The 24,077-nt window shown below is 39.6% G+C and overlaps 1 long non-coding RNA gene across 6 annotated transcripts in view; it reads right to left on the bottom strand.

The window, feature by feature from the left end:
- Positions 1 to 4,551: 4,551 nt before the first annotated feature.
- The window catches only part of LOC103676742, a 34,066-nt gene continuing 14,540 nt past the window's right edge, over positions 4,552 to 24,077 (bottom strand). Inside the window, exons 3-6 of one of the 6 annotated variants that reach the window (XR_005831980.1) lie at positions 18,021 to 18,132; positions 6,293 to 6,331; positions 5,694 to 5,817; positions 4,552 to 4,736 (exon numbers count right to left, since the gene is read on the bottom strand). This is a non-coding gene — a long non-coding RNA (uncharacterized LOC103676742). Of the gene's footprint in view, positions 4,737 to 5,693; positions 6,332 to 18,020; positions 18,133 to 24,077 lie in introns of all 6 variants that reach the window. The other 5 variants (XR_005831985.1, XR_005831984.1, XR_005831983.1 and 2 more) reach the window with 5 other exon arrangements.

Raw genomic sequence — 24,077 nt, 5'->3', positions numbered from 1 at the left:
CAGGAAAAATCTCAAATAAACAACCTAACCTTACATCTAAATCAGCTAGAAAGAAAAAAAAAAGAACAAACAAAAGCTAAAGCCAGCAGAAGGAAGGAAATAACAAAGATTAGAGCAGAAATAAATGACATAGAAACAACATGGATTTTATAATTCAGTGGCTGAATTAAGTAATCGAGGTCCTAGGTTCTTTTACATGTTTCTTCTCTGCCATCCTTAGTATGTCAGATTTGTACTTGGATTAACTCCTTTCATGGTTACAAGACAGTTGCTGCAATTCCAGACATAATGTTCAAAAAAGGAGGTTTCTTCTCCTTTAACTCTCAAAGAAAGCTGTCCAAGAAACCCCAAGCAAACTTCTTATAACTCATTGCTGTGTTGTATATGTGCCCATGCCTAAATCAATCTCTAGTAAGTTACTAACCATGATTAGTTCACATCAGTGGTTCTCAAGCTTTGCTACACATTTGGATCACCTGAGAAATTTTTTAAAATCCTGGTGCTCCAATACAGTTAAATTGCAATCTCTAGGAATGGACCTCAAAATTAAAAAATATATAAAACAGCTTTATGGAGATCAATTAACATATAATTCACCTATATAAAGTGAACAGTTGGGGTGCCTGGGTGGCTCAGTCTGTTAAGCATCTGCCTTTGGCTCAGGTCATGATCCCAGTGTCGTAGGATAGAGTCCCATGTCAGGCTCCCTGCTCAGCGGGGAGCCTGCCTCTCCCTCTTCCTCTGCCCCTCTCCCTGCTCCTTCTCTCTCTCTCTCTCACTTTCTCTCTCTCTTAAATAAATAAATAAATAAATAAAATATTTTCAAGAAATAAAGTGAACAATCGAGTGGTTGCACAGACTTGTGCAGCCATCACCAAGGTCAGTTTTAGAGCATTTTCGTCACTGCTAAAAACCCTGTTCTCATTGGCAGTCATTCCTCATTTCCCCACAGGCCCCCCGTCCTAGGCAACCACTAATCTACTTTCTATTTCCATAGATTTGTCCATTTTGGATATTTCGTATAAATGGAATCATACATTATGTAGGCTTTTGAGATTGGCTTCCTTTCTGTAGCATGGAGTTTTGAAGGTTCACTCATGTTGTAGCATATGTCATTACTTAACTCCTTTTTATGATTGAATAATACTCCAGTGTATGGATGTGCCACTTTTTATTCATCTATTCATCAGTTAATGGACATTTGGGTTGTATCTGTTTTTTGGTTATTATATATAATGCTCCTATGAGCATTTATGTATGAGTTTTCATGTGGATATATTTTTCATTTCTTTTGGGTGTATACATGGGAATAGAATTGCTGGGTCATGTGATAATTCTGTGCTCGATCTTTTGACGAACTGTCAGACTGTTTTCTAAAGTGTCTGCACCATTTTATGTTCTCACCCCCAAAGGACAAAGGTTGCAATTTCTCTGCATCCTCATCAGTAATTATCATCTGTCTTTTTCTATTATAGTCATTACAGTCATCCTTAAAAAAAAAAAGATTTTTATTCATTTATTTGAGAGAAAGAGAGTCATTATTTGAGAGAAAGAAACATCAAACCAAGAGTCTGATGTTCAATCCAGGCATGGAGGCGCCCCCTAATGGCTATTTTTGAAGAGGCATTTCATTGTGGTTTTGATTTGGATTTCCATATGCAAATTGCATTTCCACATAGCTAATGATATTGAGCATCTTTTCATGTGTTTATGGACCACTATGTCTTCTTTGGAGAAATGTTGTTTATATCATTTGTCCATTTTAAAATTGGGTTTTCTTATTAAGTTGTAAGTGTTCTTTATATATTTGACACAAGTCCCTTAACAAATACATCATTTGCTAATACTTTCCCCCATTTTGTGGGCTTTCTTTTCACTTTCTTGATGATACCCTTTGAAGCAAAAAGGTTTTTAATCTTAAGCCCAATTTATTTATTTTTCTCTTTTGTCATGTGTACTTTGATGTCATATCTAAGAAACCATTGCCAAATCTGAGGTAATGAAGATTCACCCATGTTGTCTTTTTTTTTTTTTTTTTTTTTGAGAGAGAGAGAGGGAGAGAGAGATAGGGGTGGGGAAGGGCAGACACAGAGGGAGAGAGAGAATCTTAAGCAGGCTCCACAGTCAGCATGGAACCTGATGCAGGGCTCAGTCTCACAATCCTGAGATCATGACCTGAGCTGAAATCAAGAGTTGGATGCTTAACCTACTGAGCCATCCAGGTGCCCCCTCTATGTTTTCTCCTAAGAATTTTATAATTTTAGCTCTTGTAATTGTGTCTATGATCCATCTCAAGCTAATTTTTGTGTATGGTGTGAGGAAGGGATACAATTTAATTCTTTGCATGTGAATATCCAGTTATCCCAACACGGTTTGTTGAAAAGATTGTTCTTTCCCAATTGGATTGTTTTGGCATCCTGTAGAAAATCAATTGACTGTAAATGCGAGGGTTTATTCCTGGGCTTTCAGTTCTACCTCACTGATCTATATGCCTCTTCTTATGCCAGTACCACACTGTCTTGATTACTGTAGACTTGTAGTAAATTTTGAAATCAGAGTGATTCCTCCAACTTTGTTCTTTAAGATTATTTTGGTGATTCCGGGTTCCTTATATTTCTATATGAAATTTAGGATCAACTTGTCAATTTCTACAAAAAAAGCCAGCTTGGATTTTGACAGGAACTGTGTTAAATGTGTAGATCAATTTGAGGAGAATTGCTTTCTTTTAACAATATTAAGCCTTCTGACACATGAACATGAGATGTCTTTCCATTTATTTAGATCTTTAAAAGTGTCTTTGAACTATATTTAATAGTTGTCAGAGTATAAGAACTAGTGTTGGGGTGGTAGAGAGTGGGTTGTTGTGGTTAGGATGTTTAGCCCCCCCTAATGCACATGAGTTGCATGGGGGAGAGAAGACCACCAAATAAAAATCTAGGCTCTCTTCAGACAGAACAAAAGTGTATACAGTGAGTAGTAATTCCTTAGGCTGATTGGTAAATTGGGAACCCACATTGAGGAAAGGGAGGCAGAATGTGTTTTAATTTTTACTTTTCTTTCTCTGTCTGCTTTTTTGCAGCTTCTGGCTCTTCCAGGTAGGGAGGAATGAATGGATGACAGGTAAATGGGCAAAGGCTGGTGCTATTTATAGTTTTCTTTTAGCTGTGGAATGCTCTCTGTGATCAAATGTCTCTCCTTTGTGGAACACTTTTATGGGTTCTCTGGCAAACCTGTGGTGGACTTCCACATACCTTTCTATGCCAAAGGCAATCTTTTCTCTGGGTGACTTTTGGTGATCTCCCCTCACCTTTTCTGTCCTCTAGTTGTACATCTTCTCCTTTTGGCAGGGTGGAGGTGGGGGATGAGGGAGTGGGAGGGTGGGGTGGCTGTCACTCAGTGGTAGTTTCCTCAGACAAGTTTCTTTCAGACAGTTCACACCCAGCTACCCAGCCAGGGTGTCCATTTGGCTCAAGGAATTCATGCACTTTTGATGTGCCAAGTGGTTGAAGTGCAGTGCAACTAGCTCTGACTCCGCTCTCCTTGTCTTGTTGTCATGGTAGTTCTAGCCAGTCTCCTGCCTTCAGACTTCTCCAGATAAGAACAGGCATTAAGTCTAAGACCTCTGCGATCCTTATCAAGCTCTCTCAGGTCTCCTAGCTCTGCTCTGATAGTAAGTAGCCTGCGGTAGGCCTACGAGTTTCTGTAACTCAGCCAGCTTTCATCCAAGGAATGAGATGCTAGTCTCACCTGTTGCAGGCAATTCCAACATCTGTGAAGAATCTCTTGGAATTCTATGTACTTGGCTCGAGGGAGAATGTGAAGAAGAAGGAGAAAGAGCAGAGCCTTTACTAGCCTATATGACCTTGTGCGAGTTAGGAAAAGGACGTTACTCCTCCAGATACTTTACCGCCATCTGCTGGAAAATTGTTATAACACTATATAAATCTCTTATGACTATACAGTGAATGGTGCCCCCTGTAGTTGTGCAACGTACATGTAGCACAGCTGTAAAGAGTCTTTCTAAGAGGAAACAATCCCTTTGCGTCTATGAGTCCCTTTCAATGACTCTTTTTCTATCAAATTCTTTTCTTATATATAGATATGTATGATAAGGGTTTTTATCTTTTTGTAAATCCTGCAAAGATGAATCTAGCACCTATCCTCCCAGTGTGGAAGTATTTATTGCCATTTATCTTCAACTCTGTGGCCTTAGATGAAATTCTGAGAAAACAGAAAAGTCTCATTTTACTTTTTGTTATTGCCATTTGTTGGCCAACCTTTAGGCAGAATGCAAAGATAACTTACAGGAATCCAGAAATAACAGCTCTTTTGAAGCAAAGTGCAAAATACGTACAATAAACTTTACCCCACCTAAGAAGTTAGCAAGTAACCAAATTTACCTGGACAAAAATGTGTAAAAGAATTTAAAAAGTCCCAGTGTATATTTTAGAGCCAAGTATATAATTAGTGGATATTCGATGAACAAATGAATAAATGAGAAAATGAATCAATGAATAACCAAATGGAGGCCATCTGAGAATTTCAGTCATTTCTTTTAATTCATCAGGTTACTTCCATGAGAATCTGCCCCATATCAATTGTATTAGTTTCGCAGCTTTTTATACGAAATTACCACAAACTGGGTGACTTAAAACAACAGCAACTTATTCACTCAGAGCCTTGGGGCCAGAAGTCCAAAATTTAGGTGTTGAGAGGGTTGGTTCCTCCTGGAGGCTCTGAAAGAGAATTCATTCAATTCTGGTGGCAGTTAACAATCCTTGGCATCCCTTGTCTTGTAGCAACGTAACTCCAATATCTGCTTCCATCTTCACACTGCTTTTCCCCTATGTCCCTCTTGCATACTCTTCTTCTCTTTTCTCTTATAAGGACACAGCTATTGGATTTAGGGTCCGTCCTAAACCTAGGGTGATCTTAGCCCAGGATTCTTAAGTTAATTACATTTGCAAAGACCTTGTTTCAGATAAGGTTGCATTCACAGGTAGCAGGGATTAGAACTTGGATATCTCATTTGGGGGTGCATCATCCAAATCACTACCCAGTGAAAATCACTCATATTGCAGTCCATACCTCCACAATACAGGTGAATGATTTTTTCCATAGCTGCTTTCCAGCAGACAGTAGGACTCTATTTGGCCAGTGCAAGTATGGCTTTGACTTTCCACCAATGTCACTACCAATCATGAGGAACACACCCATCACTGCACCCACACTAATGAGGTCATATGAGGTGTCTGGACTTTGCATGATAACAAGCTAAAGAAACCCACAAATAGAAAATCATCTTGTCCCTAATATTCTGAGAGGTCAGTCATCAAATTAATTGAGATGTTAAAAAAAATAGTCTCTTTGAAAATATGGAGAAACAAAGGCACACTAGAAGATTCCTTCCTTGTTAGCTCAGTGGTTTTTCCTGATACTAAAATTTTTAGAGTATTCTAATTTCTCAAAAGCCTCTACTGCAAAAATAAAGTGAGAACAATCTTGTTCTTCAGCAAATATGTGTAACCATAGCTTCTGAACTAGAATGAACCCATTAAAATACTCCCCCCCCCCCCACAGATACATTATCTTTCAGTGAAGGGAGACCTTGTTTCTTCTCACTGAACTGTGATTGAAAGTGCCTGGCCACCATGCAGCTCATCTCAGGATCTGTATAGACACCAGCTACTTACCATGTGCTTTCTAGTCTGAACGCGGGTTCTCACAGTCCAACAGGATTCCTCCATGAATAACGTTCATTGTTTCTTGCCCATTCCTTTCTCCTGTTGGGTTAAATCCTTCTTTCTGAAGAATATTCTTTGTGTTTGAATGAAACATTTTATCATATATACACACATACGTAAGGAACTCTCACAAAGCCATCACCAACATTCTAGACTTAACAGAATTTGTCAACAGTATTACGTAATTTTTTTTTTTTGGTTGAAATCTTTTAAAGGAAACCCTAGACATCATGCCATTTTATCCCTACATACATTGGTATGCGTGTCTGAAAATTAGACACATTTTCTCACATACCACACACAATACCAGTACCATACTCGGCAATAATTCTTCAGTATCCTTGAAGAATATCCAACTATGTTCAAATTACCCTGATTGTCTCAAAAATGTCTTCTTGTGGTTTGGTTTCTTTAAATCAGGATCCAAATAAGACCCTAACACTAAATTAGATTATTGTGCCTTTCCAATTTCCTTTAGCATAGGGGTTTTCAGCAGTGGCACTATTGACATTTTGGAACAGATCATTCAGTGGTGTAACAAAGATTACCTGAGATGAGATGGATGTGATCAGAAAGAAAAGGACCAACTAAGAAAAAAAGAAAAAAGAAAGAAAGAAAAAGCGTGAGTCATGGGGTACTTTTGTAATGTGAAACAGAAATAGTTTACCTCTGTGGTTTTGTCCCCTGGAGAGTTTGGAGATGCAGGATATAATTCTCCCAACCTTAGCTCACTATCCTGGTTGTTACCTCTAATATTAGTTTCTGAAATAGTCTTGTGGGGGTGGGAGACCAGGACATACTATGGTGTGCTACTGTCTTTACCCAGGTTCCGAGAAAGGCATCTTATATACCACGTGTCAGAAGAGATTGAAGTTTGGGTAGTGATGTTTCCACGGGAACCTAGGTCTTCGAATGGGCTTGTTCAGCTTCCTTTAATTACAGGTAGACTAGGTATTAGCAGTTTCCCTGTTGAAGAAATTCCACTAGAAAGAATCTAGTGCCTAATAGGATTGCTGCTCCATCTAGGCCACCCTACTCCCTCAGTGAATCCCAGCTCATGCCTTAGTGGTGATTCTTCCTCCAATTCCTTCATTCTTCCAATTCCCATACCAAGTACCCATCTAAAACTCCTACTTCTAAGTTATTGCAGAGTGCCACTTGATTCCTTGGGGAAGGAAAGCACGCAGATGGGAATGTGTGTTTCTCCAAGTTCATCTCCTACGTTCTCTCTATCACATGGATTGAATGTAACAGCATGAGTCTCAACCACATTTTCAGCAAATCCCTTTTCTCTCTTTTATTGGCCATAGGATAATTTTAACTGCAGTACAAATATAACAGCGATTTACATTCTCCTCCCAGTACTTGGCTGTAGGAATCAAATATTCTCACTAAACTATTCTCACTATATCATAACTTTATTATAGTGCCCTGCCTGCAATGCAACCTGATACTCCCCTTCCTGAAAAGAATTTTATTCTTGTGCTTACTTGCTCTTTTCTTGCTCTTAACTCGCTTTCATATACTTTCATGTTCTGTTGGAATTATACTGTCCTTTTTCCCCTCCTTTCAAAGGCTGGGAGGTGACGTGAGTTCTGTGTTCTTCCTTTTCTAGTGGATTCTTTCCCAGCTACTTTGCTCTTCCCTCTCCTGCTCTTGTCACTGGCATCCCCATCTGCTTTTTGCTCTCTCTCTTATCCTTTGCTCAGTTTCATAGCACCCTCTAAGAAATATGTTTAGCAAGAAGAAGGTCTCTGTACACTGGTATTAATTTCTTTCTTGGCTGTATTTTTAGCTTTTGTGTAGTCTCTGAGATTTCTGTTACAACAACATTCCATGGAGGACAGCTGGACACTAGGGAAAGAAGGAAAGTTGGGCAACAACAAGAAGAACAGAGAAGGATAGCAGCCCAAGGAGACCCCAAATAAGCTAACATGGGGCATTTGGGAGTAAAGCCTAAAAATAGACACACTTTTACAATATTTTAGCATTTTTAAAAAAGATTTCTTTGTTTGAGAGAGAGAGCATGAGCAGGAGGGACAGAGGGAGAGGGAATCTCGAGCAGACTTCTGACTGAGAGTGGATCCTGCCACCAGGCTCGATCCCAGGACCCTGAGATCATGACCTGAGTCAAAATCAAGAGCCAGAAGCTCAACAGAGTATGCCACCCAGGAGCACCTATTTCAGCATTTTAAAAGTGTTTTTTACATTTGTTACCTGATTTATCAGGGGCATAGATGTGCTTTTTCACATTTTGCCGATGAGAAAATTGGGGCTATAAATTACGAATAACATAAATGGTGATGATACAGCTTGTAATAGCAGAGTTGGGATTTGAGGCATCTGACTTCAGCTCTATTTCTCTGTCCACCACCCCACAGTGCCAGGAAAGGCAAGGGGTTGAATTTAGGGAGAAGTCAAGTCACCTTACAATAAACTGTGTTTTTCACAAACTCAAAAAACCAAAAAGTCAAGACTTAAGCTCTAGATTATCATGATTAAGTTTCCTGTGGCAACCGGATAATTTAAAAAATTAGACATGTTTGCGACAGCAACAAGGAGTGAATTACTTTCCAAATTAGAAATATCCCTTAATAGTCAAACTTACTAGTCAATTTCTTTACACGAGTAAAAGTGTGGAAGAGTAAATCTGCTTAAAGATAAATATAAGATCAATTTTTAAAAACTCCTGAAGCATTGGTAGCATTAGACCTAAACTCCAAGTGGGCAGGAAGCTTTGCTGCCATCCTGTGCGGAGGCAGGAAGATGCATGTGAAGACCAGTTGAGGTCCCTTCCAGCAAGGCAGGTGAGGTGAACATATCAGTGGGTCATTTTCACTTTTTGTGATCCCCAAATCTTACAGCTTCTATTACCCTCTGTTTTTTCTATGCCTTTGTGAACTGCTCATTTTGCTTGAAAGCACCTCCAGGATTACCAGGGCAAACATTCAGAGCAAGGAGTTTACTGAATGGAAGGTCTCTAGAAAACAGACCGCTGTGTCGCTGCATTTGGAAAGCAATAATTTTAAGGTCGTTTTCAGGTAAGTGAAAGACCAGCACAGCAAACTGATAGAACTGCCTCTGTCATCCGATCTCCTGCAGCCATTCTGATGAGAAGTGTGTTCCTGTTAGGAATCTGACAAGAGGCTCTGGCCAGGAGGCCTCTATTTTGCTAGAATCCTGACCCAATTTAAGGGTCAGATTGCAGTTCTCCGCCCAAATTGCTCCGTAGTAGGTAGTATTATTTAGAAAATTCCAACAAAGCACCAGAATGTCTGAGATAAGAGAGCTCTTTGTAAATTAAGGAGAAAAATAAAGGACATCAGCATAATCCTATCTCTAAACCACATCTGGATAATGTAAAAGGACTTCTAAATAACACCGTTTAACTCTTCTTTGCCAGGAGTACAAGAATCTGCACTCTTTCTCAGCAAAGCAAGTAGCAACCCCTCATGAACTTGCCATTTACACTGTGGAAAGAGGAAAAAAAAGTGGGAATAAAGATGGTAATGTGAGAAGATGGCAAGGAAATGTCCCACTCTTAAACACCTGGGGGGAAAAAAAGACTTATAATGCCAAAATTTGCTTAAAGAATGTTCTCAGCCCCACTGGGACCTAGAATCCCTTGACCCTGACATCTCTCATCACCCTTCACTTCCACTGTGTCCTTACTGCCCTCCTCCCGCAGCTTCCATTCACGAACTTTGCATATACCCCCAATATTTTTGCCCCTCTTTACTTTCATATTATTTATCTGACAAAACCCTAACTAATTACAGTAAGTTCTACTGACTGCACACCTCAAAGCGCTGGGGAGAAACACATAAGCATGCTGACTGGACTCAGTTTAAATCTGAAATCATGGACATCCTGCGGCCCTCCATGTTCCCTGGCTATTCCATCGTATCACCTGCTCCCCTAGACAGCTAGTTCATACCTGCTGCTCCTTTTTACTCTGCAGGTCACCTTGCTTACTAACTCTTTATATGAATAATTGGAAGAAACTTCTATGTGCTCCCACTACCCCAAATCCCCAAGACCCAGATTTGTTAAATCCTTGCAAGATGGCACTCAGCAGTGTCTTCACACTCCTGCTCTAGTTGTCATTTACTTAAAGGGCAGAATATTTATTGGAAGTTAAAACAATCAGAGAGCATCAAGGTAACACCGTCCTGGGCATGCTCCCTGGCAGCAGTGTCCCTTTGTCTTATGTTGCTATGTCTCTTCTATTTGAAGTTTCATTTGGCGAATGCAAGCCTATGTAAACTAGGGGCCAAAGGTATGGCCCCTGCTTACATTTCTGCAGAACTACATGCAAGTCACACGTCTCCCTGGGCCAGCTCTGGGAGGATGTGAGGTATACAGTCTGCTTTTGGTTCTCACTGCTGTTAATCCTGTCCAGCTGCCGCCCAGAGCCCTGCCCAAGGTTTGCAGATGCATGTTCCAGGGGTAGGGTTTGACCGTACAGGCCAGCACCTGTTTAGGGCTGCCCACTGAGCCCTGCTCTGCTTCCTGCCACCTCTGCTGATGTCTGCCGGAGGAAGAGGCCATAGTAGGACTTAAGAAAACAATATTGGGCATGTTCATAATAGCTATCATTTAACAAGTACCTTATGTGCCAGAAGGGTTACATACCTTAGCTCACTTAATTCTCACAGTCACATTCCAAGGTCAGTTTCATTGTCCTCACTTTCTAGACATGAACACCCTGCCATCTCAAGGGCCTCAACTTCAAGTTTGTGGATAGCACCTTCTCTGGCAAGGATACACATTTCCCCAGGCACAAGGCACAGGGCTGCCCTCATCCATTTATATTTGTATGGAAAGAAAGGAGACATTGCCTCTACCTCAAAAGTGACAAAGCAGGTAGAGATAAGCACAGGGTTAGAAGCTAACAATTGTGTTACCAATAAGAATACCTAGCTAAGGTCTCCTCTGAGAACATCTGCATTTAGGTTTCCTCCAAGTGCTCTCCATGACCCAGGGAGCCTACAAATTTTACTTTTTATAGAGGATGGAGTTAGGTCATTTCACCAGAACAAATGTGACAACAAAGAGTAGTCAAGTTTTACCACTTTCTAGACTGAAAAGCTCTCTAGCTCTGAAACAACAGCTTACTGAGATTCTTTAGTTGCCTGCCAACCCTCCCCCTAATCTTTTAAAAATCTTATGAAATAACCACATTAAAGATTAGAAGACTGAGATTCAGAGAGGCTTACTATCTTGCTCAAAATCAGCCAGGACATGGGCCGAGATCTTCGGATATAAATTCTAGACATTCTCCATCATAGAACACTGTAAAATTAAGCTACTAAAAACTCACAAAGAATTGAGATACATTCCTTAACAGGCCCCAAGGTTCAACGTGCCTGTACGTATTTTTTTCTGTGGAAAAGAAACTAGCCCTAAATCTCCATGCAACTGTAGCTGGAAAAATAAATACTGATCTAGTTTGTTCTTATAATTTTGAATTCTAGATCTTAGGAGCTTAAAGTAATAAGCAAATTTTACACATTATTTAGTCCAAATCTATCGTAAATTTTAATAAGGGAAAACTCAGAATAGCCTTATTTAAAACAAAGAAGCGCCTTTAATGCTATTTTCACAGACACATTATTGACATATGAATCTATTGAGACAAAAATAATATTGGAATAAGACATCTTTGAGGCCACAACTGGTTATCTTTATGTTAAAATTACCCGTTTGAAATATATATTAGGATGAAGGTGAAAAAAGCTATTTTACAAAGACCATGAAAGTACAATGAAAGTTTTGGCTTTCATACAAGGTTTGAGTTTGTTTTGTAGATTCTTCCTCATAATTAGATTTAGAGTTTAGATTATCTCATGTGACTCTCTTACAAAAACAGAAGTTTTAGCCAAGCACTGACATGCAAAATAAAAACAAAAAACTTTTCCCTTCAGGGTCTGGCCTAGCTATAGTTTTAGCTGGAAGTTCAGCAATGCATCTGCACATACACAGTAATTAAATCTAGCTTCTAACAAACTTGAAGTTAAATTTTAATGACCTGTTATAGCTGGCTAATAAACTGTATGTAAATGAGTCATGGATGGAGACCTTAGTTTATATAAAATGTCACAAAACAGCACTGATACACTGCAAAGAAAAGAGGCCTGGAGATCTGTGTTCTAGATCTCACTCTGCCACCATAGGTCGATCCTTAGCAAATCAGCTTCTCTGAGCCTCAGCTTCCTCATTGATAAAATATGATGGTTGCACTCAGTGATCATAACTAATGGGTACAGAGTGCTTAAGTCCCCAAAACTCTTTTCTGTGCATGGTCTAACTGAATTCTTATGATTCCATGAGGTAAGAAGGATAGGTACTGTTACCTGTATTATATAAATGAAAAAAACTGAAGCTCATGAAGGCGAAAATATACGACCAAAGTCACACAGTTTATAAACGGTGGAGCTAGGAGTCAGACGCAGCCGTTTGGACACAATTCTGTGTACGTAGAAACCATGCCTATCACCTCTAAAAGTCCGATATAATAAAGCTGTGTTTAGTCATTACTCAATTATAAGCACACTTTTAAAGAACCTTAAGCACTATGCAACAGGTACAACACGTTCTCTAGCCTGCAGGACTGAATGCTCTTATGATTCCACTGTAGGAGGATTCAATTAAGTGCTAAGTTAATAGCCAACTTTATAGCCAAGCTAATAGAAAAGCCACATTACACTGGCTCTGTCTTGCCAGACCAGCCACTTTAAAGACTTCATGCTGATTTATGTCCTTTGATATTTGTTGGAATCTCAAGGCTACTGTAAAAAAAAATGCATTCTCCCATTGCCCTGTTACTAAAATGTGTTAAGTCACAACAGCAGCCAGAACATTCGCGGGTAAACAATGTAGAATATTCAACCAGTTTAAGAAACGGTGCTGGTTATGTGTCGCCCAGCTCTTTCCTTGGATATATGAACCCAGGCATTTGGTAAACCCTAAGAAGCCATTATTTCAGTAGCTCTTGGTTTCCACTTGAAGTCAAGCCAAATATTACATTTGCATGGCATAAATTTGTATTTTTCAAAGGGCTTTCACATCGGCTATTTCATCTTACCCTTATACAATGCTAATGTGTAGGCTGAAATTGCTCTCTGTGGTCTCTAAAACAGCTATTTATTTATTTAGTCTCTGTTTTTTTGGACTGCTTTTAACCCACTGGGACATTACTAATGTTAAAGAATGAATACAATAGGAGGTTACAGAACTTCCATGAAGATAATAGAATGAACAATAAAGTGGGCTAATCCCACCCGAAGTTAGTAGTGCTTGGAACCAAGGAAGCAACAATAATATAACAGAGCACAATGTCTTAAAAGTTGTAAATCAGCCTAAGAAATATAACCTAGGTTCAGTAAACAAATTTGCAAATTTGAAAGGATAGCAAAAAATTGGCAGGAATTGGCAAAAATACCTTTGTAGCAGAAATGCCAAAACACTTAAGGATTCTGAGGGAGGACAGAATAAATTAATACTAATTATTTTTAAAATGTAAAATAGGAAATAATTGAACACAACTTTACTAAAACCCATGGATGTTCGATGTAAGAGAAGAGAATGTGGAGTAAGGTTAATGGGTGTTATGGTTTAATCAATAGTCCTATTTATAATAAAATTTAAAGGTTATTTGAAAGTGTTAGCTTTCCTTTTTTTTTTTTTTTTTTGAGAGAGAGAGAGTGCATGGCAGAGGGGTAGAGAGAGAGGGAGAAAGAGAATCCCAAGCAGGCTCCTTGCACAGCTCAGAGCCAGATGTGGGACTCAATCTCATGACCCTGAGATCCCAAGATCCCGACCTGAGCCAAAATCAAGAGTCAGACACTTAAACGACTCAGCCACCGAGGTGCCTCAGTCTCTCTCTCTACTAAACAGGTAAATAAAATCTTAAAAAAAAAAGAAAGAAACATATGCTACTATGTACTTTGGAAAAAATACCTGGAGACACATACACCACTTTATTAGCAGCAATTGCCAAGTTATGACTATTTATTTGGACGGATTTGATCTAATCTGACACAGAAGTTTCTAAATGTTCTTGAAATACGTGTGAGAGTGTTCTCTTTCATAAGACAGCAAGCTTAGCGTCCTTTAAAAATTCCAGCTGGAGAGCTACTTATCCACCTGTAAACTTACTGTCCCTTGAGACATTTTAAGTCAGTGTGCTTCAACCATGGGCCCATCAAAATTTGGCTTTGTGTCTCTCATAAAAATGTAACAGATGAGGGAGAAGGATGAGAGGAGAGAATAAAATCCAAAAGTCACAAGATGGAGGATAAGGTATTATGGTCAGATTTTTAACTTACCCAAGAATGGAGTGAGTAGTATTTTAAGTCTAATGCCAGTCATAGTGTATTTCAGAATACTCAGGGCCTCCTAACCATTTTATATCTGGAAAGACTCCAAGAAAAAGCCTAATTCGGTTTACTGACCCTTTGGGACCATCCTGGCTCTGGGGCTGGAGATGTTTTCTTCATCTGTCCCCTCTGGGTGCAGTTAAGGGGCCACCTAATGACTGGGCTGGGAACTGCAGCTTCCCTACGGCTCTCCTCCACCCCAATGTACCTCTGGCCTACAAGCTCCAGGAAGCTTGTCAGTTCAGAAGTGGAATGAAAGAAATTAGGTTGGCAAATTTCTCCCTAATGGGGACCACCTTAACAACCCACTTTGCAAGTCTGTCTCCTTGTCCAGAATCCTCTTTCACGGAGTCTTAAATTCTCACATTACTTAACAGGATTACCAAGGGGGATAAACTGAAATTACATAAACATGTAATTACGCATGTAGTTTTAAAAGTTTTAAATGTAGTTTTAAAGTGTTTTTAAAGTTTTAAAAGTTACTGTTATTGTTTTTGTTAGCCAAACCCTTGGAATAGGTCACTGAAGAGTTCTGTTAAGTGTGAGTCTGTCACAAAATCAGAGATGTTAAAGTAGGCAAGACTTGTGGAATCTGTGGTTCAAACCCTTCATTTTAAAAATGAATAAACTGAGGCTCAGAAAGGTAAAAAGGAGGGACTTCATGGGGCTGTTCTACTTCCATTCATTTATTTATTAACAGATACTGTTCACTGTATTTCAACTCAGAGCTAGGTGCTGGGAAGTGAAGATGGATGAAGCATGAGGGGCACTATGTCCAGAGGAGAGCCATACTTGGATGCAAGTGAAAATGAGTGTAGGAGTGAAGTGGTGGAGCTGTGTAAAGGACGTGCTCATGCTGGACTCAGCAGAGACACTGGGTACCCTATAAGACAATGCGTTTTAAAAAGCACACAGAATAGGGGCGCCTTGGTGGCACAGTCAGTTAAGTGTCCAACTCTTGGTTTCAGCTCAGGTCATGATCTCAGGGTCATGATCTTAGGGTCTTGAGGTTGAGCCCCCCATCAGTGCTCAGCTTTCTCTCCCTCTCCCTCTGCCCCTCCCGCCCGTGTGTGGGCTCTCTCTCTCTAATAAATAAATAAATCTTAAAAAAAAAAAGCACACAGAATAAACAAAATGTGGTATATCCATATAAAGGAATATTTAGATTAAAAAGGAAGGAAATTCTGACACATGCTACAACATCGATAAAACTCGAGGATATGATGCTAAGTGAAATAAACCAGTCATAAAGGGACAAATACTGTATGATTCCACTTATATGAGGTATCTAGTCAGATTCACAGAGACAGAAAGTAGAATGGTGGTTTCCAAGGACTGAGGGAGGGGTAGATGGCGAGTTATTGTTTAATGGGAACTGAGTTTCAGTTTGCAAAGATGAAAAAGTTCTGGAGATAGATGGTGGTGTTGGTTGCACAACATTGTGAATGTACTTAATACCACTGGACTGTACACTTAAAACTGGTTAAGATAGTAAATTTTATGTTATATATATATATATATATTTTTACCCCATTAAAAAAATTACACAGAAAGCATCCCCTCCCACAAGTCAAAATGGCTAGCAACAAAAAGACAAGGAAAAACAAGTGTTGGCAAGCTTATGGAGAAAAGAACACTCATGCACTATTGGTGGGAATGTAAGTTGGTGCAGCCACTGTGGAAGACAGTGTGGAGGTTCTTAAAAAAATTAAAAATAGAAATACCATATGAACTGGTAATTCCACTGCTGAGTTTTTACCCAAGGAAAATGAAAACACTAATTTGAAAAGATAAATGCACCCTATATTTATTGCAGCATTATTTACAATAGCCAAGATATAGAAGCAACCTAAGTGTCCATTGGTACATGAATGGATAAAGAAGGTGAGATATATACATACAATGAAATATTACTCAGCCATAAAAAAGAATGAAATCTTGCCATTTGCAACAACATGGGTGGACTGGAGGGTATAAAGCTAAATGAAATAAGTCAGACAGAGAAAGACAAATGCCATATAATTTCACTTCTATGTGGAATCAAAACCAGCAAACAAATAAACAAACAATAGAAAGAAACTCATAAACACAGAGACCAAACTGGTGGCTGCCAGAGGTGGGTAGAGAGATGGACAAAATAGGTGAAAGAGATTAAGAGGTACAAACTTCCAGTTATAAAATAAATAAATCATGAGGATGAAAAACACAGCATAGGGAATACAGTCAATAGTATTGTACTAACTTTGTATTGTGACAGATAGTAACTACACCTAACATGGTGAGCATTTGAGTAATGAATGGAATTGTTGAATCACTATGTTGTACACCTGAAACTAATATAACACTGTATGCCAACTATACTTTGATAAAAAAATAATAATAAAAAGTTGCCTTCACTGCACACAAAAAAGAAAAGTACACAGAAAGCAATAAGAACGAACCAATCATCGTTTCACACAATATGACACGTAACTCTTGCAATGTTGAGTAAAGAAAGCCAGACACAAAACAAGGCAGACCGTCTGCTTTCTGTATAATGCATGTGTTAAAAGTCAGGGTGGTGGTCACCTGTGGGGGAGGCAGAGACAGGACAGCATAGGCTTCCAGGGATCGGTAATGCTTCTGTTTCTCAATCCCGGAAGGAACGCTTACTTTGTAAAAATTAATCTCACTGTATACTTATAATTTGTGCAGTTTTTTGTACGCATATTAAAATTCAACTTGAGGCTGTTGTTGATTTATGGGACATACACAAACTGAAAAGGAATTGGCAGGTTAGTAAAGGGACTTCCTTCATGGGAGGAAAGGTTGAATATTTCCAGGATAGTCAGAGTAGTGTGGGGTCTTCAAATATCAGAAAAAGTGGCATGTGGAAGAGAAAGACAATTTTGCTTTTATACCCAGAAGGGTAGAACTTGGAGGGGATGGGCAGGAGGTCGAGAAAGACAGAATTCAGGTCATTTTAAAGGATGTTTCACTTGCAGGGTTAGAATGGGATCTCTCAAGAGATCAATAGTCAAGTGGAATGAGCTCTGACTTCCGGGCCAGCTGGGAATGGATACGAACCCTGGCTTGGCCATTTTCTCAGAACTAACTATGTCTTTTATCGAGTCTCAGTTCCACAATTGCAGACTACCTTGCTGGGTTACTTTCGGGATGAGTGTTAATGTATACAACATGCTAGAATAGGCCTTGGCTCATTGGAGGTGCTCAATAAGTGGTAGAAATTATTTTCACTAGAAAATTAAATAGAAGCTAGCTAATACCTTGGTAATGTGTTAGAATATGTATTCAAGTATTGGTCTCTTTCAACCCCAAGAATCTATGATTCTTTGTATCTTTATGATTTTCTCAAGGTCACACAGCCCTTAGGCGGCAAGGCCTGCTGTCCCTGAGATGGGTCTACTTTCGTGGGCCGCCTTAGGTGGGACGGTTACTAGCAGTAAGCCACTGTCCAACAGGGCTAACTGGATGATCACATCAGCATTAGGCCCTGAGGGATAGGACCCTGTTCTTTTCAATTCTGAGTGTGCTCTGGGAAAGTTCAAAGAGGGGAAAATCTGGGAAGGTTGTTCAAGTGGTAGGCTATAAATGGGACAGGTTATATAGCTTGAGGATACCAAGGAACTTGAGGGGTGGAGGGTAGATGGAGAATTGTTTTAAAAAGTGGATTAAAGAAAAAATGTGAAGACAAGCTTAGCCTATCTCACCCTTTTTCAGGGTCCAGTTCTTACTGGTGGTTAAATTAATAAATCATAAGGCATAAATAAGAGATGCTACTTTGAAAACCAGTCTCTTCAGTTGTAGGCAGATGCACTGTACTCAATCTGCAAAGGCAAGAAAAACCTCGGTTACTTATACTTTGGGCTGAGTTTTCCCAAAGCCTCTTTCTTACCCTGACTGTAGGCTTCTTCCTGAAGGAAATGACTTGCAGGAATGGGGCTTCCCAGATTTACTCAAGGCTCCCTGCTGACCTCTGTTGAATATTTCTGCCTCAGAGTTACACCCTGGAAATAAGGAGAGTCCCTGTGACAAGAGACCTGAGGAAACAAACACCTAGAAAAAGTCTCTCTTTGTCTTAGGCATTGCACACTCTGGACACACTGATCCTTTGAACTTGTTTATTTTCAACAGCTGCTCAAATGTCGTATCTTGGCCCATTCAACTTTCGTGTGAAATGAAAAATAAATAGTATGAACTTAGCTCACTATAGCTTTGGCCTTAGCCAAAGGAAAGAAATACCAGTAGCTTCCTTTTGCAAGTAGCAACTTATTTTAGCATTTTCCCTCTTCAGACTAAAGCCCTTGGTAGAAACCAACGTTACAACCCAAGCCCACACAAAACCCTCAGATTTTAGTCATATGTCTCACAAGGATGTTACATCATTTCTTAGTTTACCAAATGGAAACAATGGCACGCTCAAAATGACTAACTCGAGGAGAGTATAATGAAAGGATGATTTACGAAGGTAAACGGGATTTGGGGGGAAGTAACAAGGGATTGGACAGTATCCCAGGGTTAGTAGCTGCAAGCAAAGGAAAGGGAGTACAGTAGTTAGTTACAGCAGTGGTTCTCAAATTCTGTATGCGTCAGAATCTTCTGGAGGGCCTGTTAAAACAGATCGCTGGGCTTTCCCCTGGAGCTCCTGCTTCAGTAGGTTTGGGGTAGGACTAGAGTAATTGTATTTTTCATACATTCCCTGGTGATGGCAATGCTGCTGGTCTAGGGGGAAACTGTGGAGAAGGCAGTTTGACTTGAGCTGTGCCCTCCATAAAGAGGTGCAGCCAACCTAAAGAGACCCAGCAGGGAGGATACTGGGGAATCTAATCCAGGCAGCTGAACCACTCTCTCTCCAATCGCCTCTGTAGCTCCACTGCAATTAAATTCAATCGGCAGCCAACAGGCGAGGGAGGTTCAGAAGTTCAGCTTCCAGAACATGGATCAGATTGGAGAATGGATCTGAAGGAGTAAATGGAAAATATCCAGCTCTTGACCCCCAAATATCTTCAAATACCTTATCCTCACCATTTTTTCATATGATCTTATATTTCTATCGTACTTTCCAGTGTACATATAACATTCATATACATGGTGTAGTGATTCTCACAGTAACCCCACAGGGTAGGTGGGAATGATATTTATGTTCATTTATAAGTAAGGCAACTAAGGCTCAAAATCGGTGAAGGCTGAACATCTGATAAGAGCTGGGATTTCAGTACAAGTTTTCTTGGTCCTAATTCGGGGCTCTTGCTACCACTTCACATTTTAGACATGAGAGAATCCAGCAGTGATGACGGTCTCCCCACTCCAGGCTCTTGGGAAGCTGCCTGTTCATCCCTCACTGCCCCATGTGCAAGCGCCTCAAGCTGCACTCTCTTCTGGGAGAGGTGGCCTCCCTTCCTCACTGAGGAGCTTACCCCTTGCTCAAGGGCATAGGGTAAATTTAGTCTCCTGAGAGTCATTTCTTCGGGTTATTCACTGGTTTTCAAACTTTCCATGGGCAGGGTTACTCAAAGTCTTGATTTGGAGGCTTTAAGGAAGACAATAAACTGCAGCTCTAACCCTCTCTGTGTTCAGAAGCTTTTGAGAAACAGACACACAAATTAGACATATTGAGAGAAAAGTGTTAGCTTGGATGGGAGTGAGGCCAAAGTGGAGGAGCCACGTGTCAGGGCTTACAACCACACTTCCTAATACTCTACTCTAGACTTCTGGCGAGGCAGGTGTGGGTGCACATGGGTGTGTTTGGGACTCAGGGTGCAGATGCACTTGTTGTGTGGACAGGCTAGTTCCAGGACAAGGTGCAGAAGGAGCTGAGCATGCTTAGTTCCTTCCCCAGTGCCACAGTCAGGTAAGTCAGGCCTTCCTTGGGGACAACTGGGGGAGAATAAGCAGGAAGGCAAATGCTCTTTATAATTTCGAAGAAGTGGAAGTTTTTATTTTATGGAGCTGAGAGGGGGAGAAAATGGCTTCCCCCAGTAATGATGCCCTTTAAGCATCTTGCTTTTAGCACTGTGTAAGAACAACTGATGTAATTAATTCTGTCATATGATGTAGGTACTGTATTTTTATTTTATTTTTTTTCTTAAATGTTTCCCTCACTTTTATTTTTTTATAATAATTTTTTATTATGTTATGTTAGTCACCATACAGTATATCCTTTTTGATGTTTTTGATGTAATGTTCCATGATTCATTATTTGTGTATAACACCCAGTGCTCCATGCAATATGTGCCCTCCTTAATACCCATCACCAGCCTATCCCAGTCCCCCTGTCCCCCAAGCCCTCAGTTTATTTCCCGGAGTCCATGGTTCATTCCCCCTTCTGTTTACCCCTTCATTCTTCCCTTCCTTCTCCTACTGATCTTCCTGCTATTTCTTATGTTCCATAAATGAGTGAAACCATATGATGATTGTCTTTCTCTGCTTGACTTATTTCACTTAGCATAATCTCCTCCAGTCCCGTCCATGTTGCTGCAAATGTTGGGTAATCGTTCTTTCTGATGGCTGAGTAATATTCCATTGTATATATGGGCCACATCTTCTTAATCCAGTCATCTCTTGAAGGGCATCTCGGCTCCTTCCACAATTTAGCTATTGTGGACAATGCTGCTATGAACATTGGGGTGCATATGGCCCTTCTTTTCACTACATCTGTATCTTTGGGGTAAATACCCAGTAGTGCAATTGCTGGATCATAGGGTAGCTCTTTTTTTTTTAAACTTTTTAAGGGACCTCCACACTGTTTTCCAAAGTGGCTGTAGGTACTGTATTTTTAAAGACTTGAGTCTCATTAGTACATTAGTATGGCCTCAGGCTTCAACATACTCTCACTTTTTTGGTATGCCACTTTTGTTTCCTTTAACTAGATTCATTTCTGATCCCTTGATCATTTTCTACAATGTTCTGGACTAGGGCCTGCTTGAATACTGAGAAAGTTCCCATGGTTTCCTTCTGACATGATCCCTCCTTATCAAATCTAGAGCCTATCTCTTTCTTGTCCAGGATTGGGTAGACTATTGGGAAAAGTCCTTACAGAGATTTCCTGGGAACTGGAGTTTTAAAACAAGTGTGTGTGGGAAAATATTCTCCAACTACAGAAGGGGCTCTGTTTTTGCCTCTACTTATTTCTTAAGTTCTTTGGGGAAAAGAAAGTATTATAGGTCAAATCTTTTTACAAGTAAGTGCCACTGGACTGTCCAAATATGTGGTATGGATTAGAATTTTGTTTCAGTGACTATGACTTGAATTAGGTGAGATATAAGCTGGGCTGTGGAGGACTCTCTTAAATAGAGGTTTTCATTGCAAAGGTACTAGTAAAGGAATTTACCTGGTAAACACCAGATCTTTTCCAGCTAATGTTTTTACCAGACTGATTCAGACTGGGGAGCAGGAGTGGGAAAACAGTGTGGACACAGTCTGCTGGCTAGCGGTCAAGGCAGAGGAAAGAAAACACAGGCAAAGGTCTGTGTGAAATATGAATCTGAGTCACGGAGGGAGAGGAAGAAAATAGCATGTGTCACTCTGAAAAAGCTCCTCTTAGGGCAGTTTCTTTTGGCTATAATCGCTGCCTCTCCCCTGGAGAGAGTCACAGGGCCTCTCTTGGCTCTTCCTGCCACATTTCATACTTAAAAGGAAGCCACCTTCAGGCAAATTCCCTCTTCCTCCCAAGAAAGACAATACAAGAAAATTGAGAGTCATGGTCTCTGAAGAACCTGGGTCAGGTTTTCAATGAACTCAGGAGAGGGCCCTGCCTTCAGGGGTTGGAAATGGCTGCAGTCACACTGGAACATGCTCCTCTGGTGCCCCCTTGAGTATGAAGGTGGAACTGCGTTCTTTAAAGTTGCCTAAATCCCCACCATCGCAGTCCCCACAACTCTATCCAGTATGTCTCCTTTTCTAGGCCTTGCCTCTCAGCCTGGAGAGTTTCCTGAACAATTTCTGGTCATTCCCAAGCCTTCTCTCTTGAAATTTTTCTCTGGTTACTCCCTATAGACCCTCATTAAAGTATTAATTTTTCTAAACAGATTCGTTTCTCTTTCCATTTCTGCATGCATCTCTGGTCACTACGTCCCAGAAAGATCTTGAAAGATCTTTGCTATCATCAATTAATAAGTGGATAAACAAAGTCATATGTCCATGTAATGGACTATTTTTCAGCTATAAAAAGGAATGAAGCCCTGATACATGCTACAAAATGGATGAACCTTGAAAACTGTATGCCAAGTGAAATAAGCCAGTTAAAAAAAACGACATATTATCTGATTCCATGCATACGATATGACCAGAAAAGGTAAATCTTTGGAGACAGAAATCAGACCAGTAGTTGCCTGAAATTGGAGGTGAAATTGAGGATACACTGCAAATACTTATGAAGGAAACTTACGGGGTTTTGGACGTGTCTAAATCTAGATAGTAACAGTGGTTGCACAGCACTATAAGTTTACTAAAAACCATTGGCCGTATGCTTACAATGGGTGAATTTTATGGTATGTAAACTATATTTCAATAAAACTGGTAAATTGTTAAATGAATTTCAGAAATGCTTGTTCGTTACTGATTGACAGTTTGCTACAACTGAAGAGATCTTCAAGATCTCTTTCCCCACATGATCTTCAACACTTGGTATTGTGTGTTCTTTTGATTATAGCCCTAGTGGGTATATAATGCTATCTTATTGTGGTTTTAATTTGAATTCCCCTAGTGACTAACAATGTTGACTATCTTTTCAAGTGCTTTTTAGCCATTCATATATCCTCTTTGATGACATGTGCATTTCTTCATTTTTTAATTGGATTGTTAGTCTTCTCATGACGAAGTTATAAGAATTCTTCGTGTATTTTGGATACAACTCCTTCACCAGATATATAATTTGTAAATATTTTCTTGTAGTCTATGTCTTATCTTTTGAACTTATTAAGAGTTTCTTCTGAAGCCCAGAAGTTGTCACTTTGATGAAGTACGATTTACCGATTTTTTTTTTTTTTGCGGTTTGCACTTTTGATGACTTATTTAAGAACTCTGCCTAGCCCAAGGTCATGAAGAATTTTTCCTATGTTTTCTTCTATAACTTTTATAGTTTTATATTAACATTTAGATCTAAGATCCATTTTGAGTTAATTTTGGGGTATGGTGTGAGATAAAGGTCTAAGTTAATTTTTTTGCATATGGAGATCAAATTGTCCCAGCATCATTTGTTGAAGACTATCCTTTCTCCATTGAACTGTCTTGGCTACATCACTGAAAATCAATTGGCCATAGGGGTGCTTGGATGGCACAGTTGGTTAAGTGGTTTTGGCTCAGGTCATGATCTCAGGGTGGTGAGAATGACCCCCATGTTGGGCTATGAGCTCAGAGTGGAGCCTGCTTAAGTTTCTCTCTCCTTCTGCCCCTGCCCCCATGCTCTGTCTCTCAAATAAATAAATTAATTTAAAAAATAAATTGACCATAAATGTAAGAATTTATTTCTATCAATTCTGTTCCACTAATACATATGGTCCATAATATATATTTTCTGTCTTTATACCAATATCACACTGTCTTGATTACTGTAGGTTTATAGTAAGTTTTGAAATTGGCTATTGTAAGTCATCAACTTTGTTCTTCTTTTTTAAAAATTGTTTTGGATATTCTATATAAAATTTAAGATCAGCTTGCTGTTTGTGCCAACAAGGCTGCTGTAGTTTTGCATAGAATCTATACATCAGTTTAGGGAGAGTTGCAATCTTAACAACACTGATTCTTTCTAATCCATGATCATGGAATCCATTCAAATAAATCACAAAATTGAAATGAGAAATACAGAGCCACAATAATAGTCGGAGACTTCAAAATCCACTTTCCATAATGGATAGAAATCAGACAGATGATGAATAATGAAATAGAGGTCTTGAACAGCACTATACACCAGTTAGAACTAACAGACATATATACAGGACACTCTACCCAACAA

The sequence above is a fragment of the Ursus maritimus genome, unplaced genomic scaffold (genome assembly GCF_017311325.1).
Source record: "Ursus maritimus isolate PB19 unplaced genomic scaffold, ASM1731132v1 scaffold_35, whole genome shotgun sequence".
NCBI lineage: Eukaryota > Metazoa > Chordata > Mammalia > Carnivora > Ursidae > Ursus > Ursus maritimus.
The sequence above is the reverse complement of the archived record's forward strand: the minus strand, read 5'-3'. Positions and strand labels throughout refer to the sequence as shown.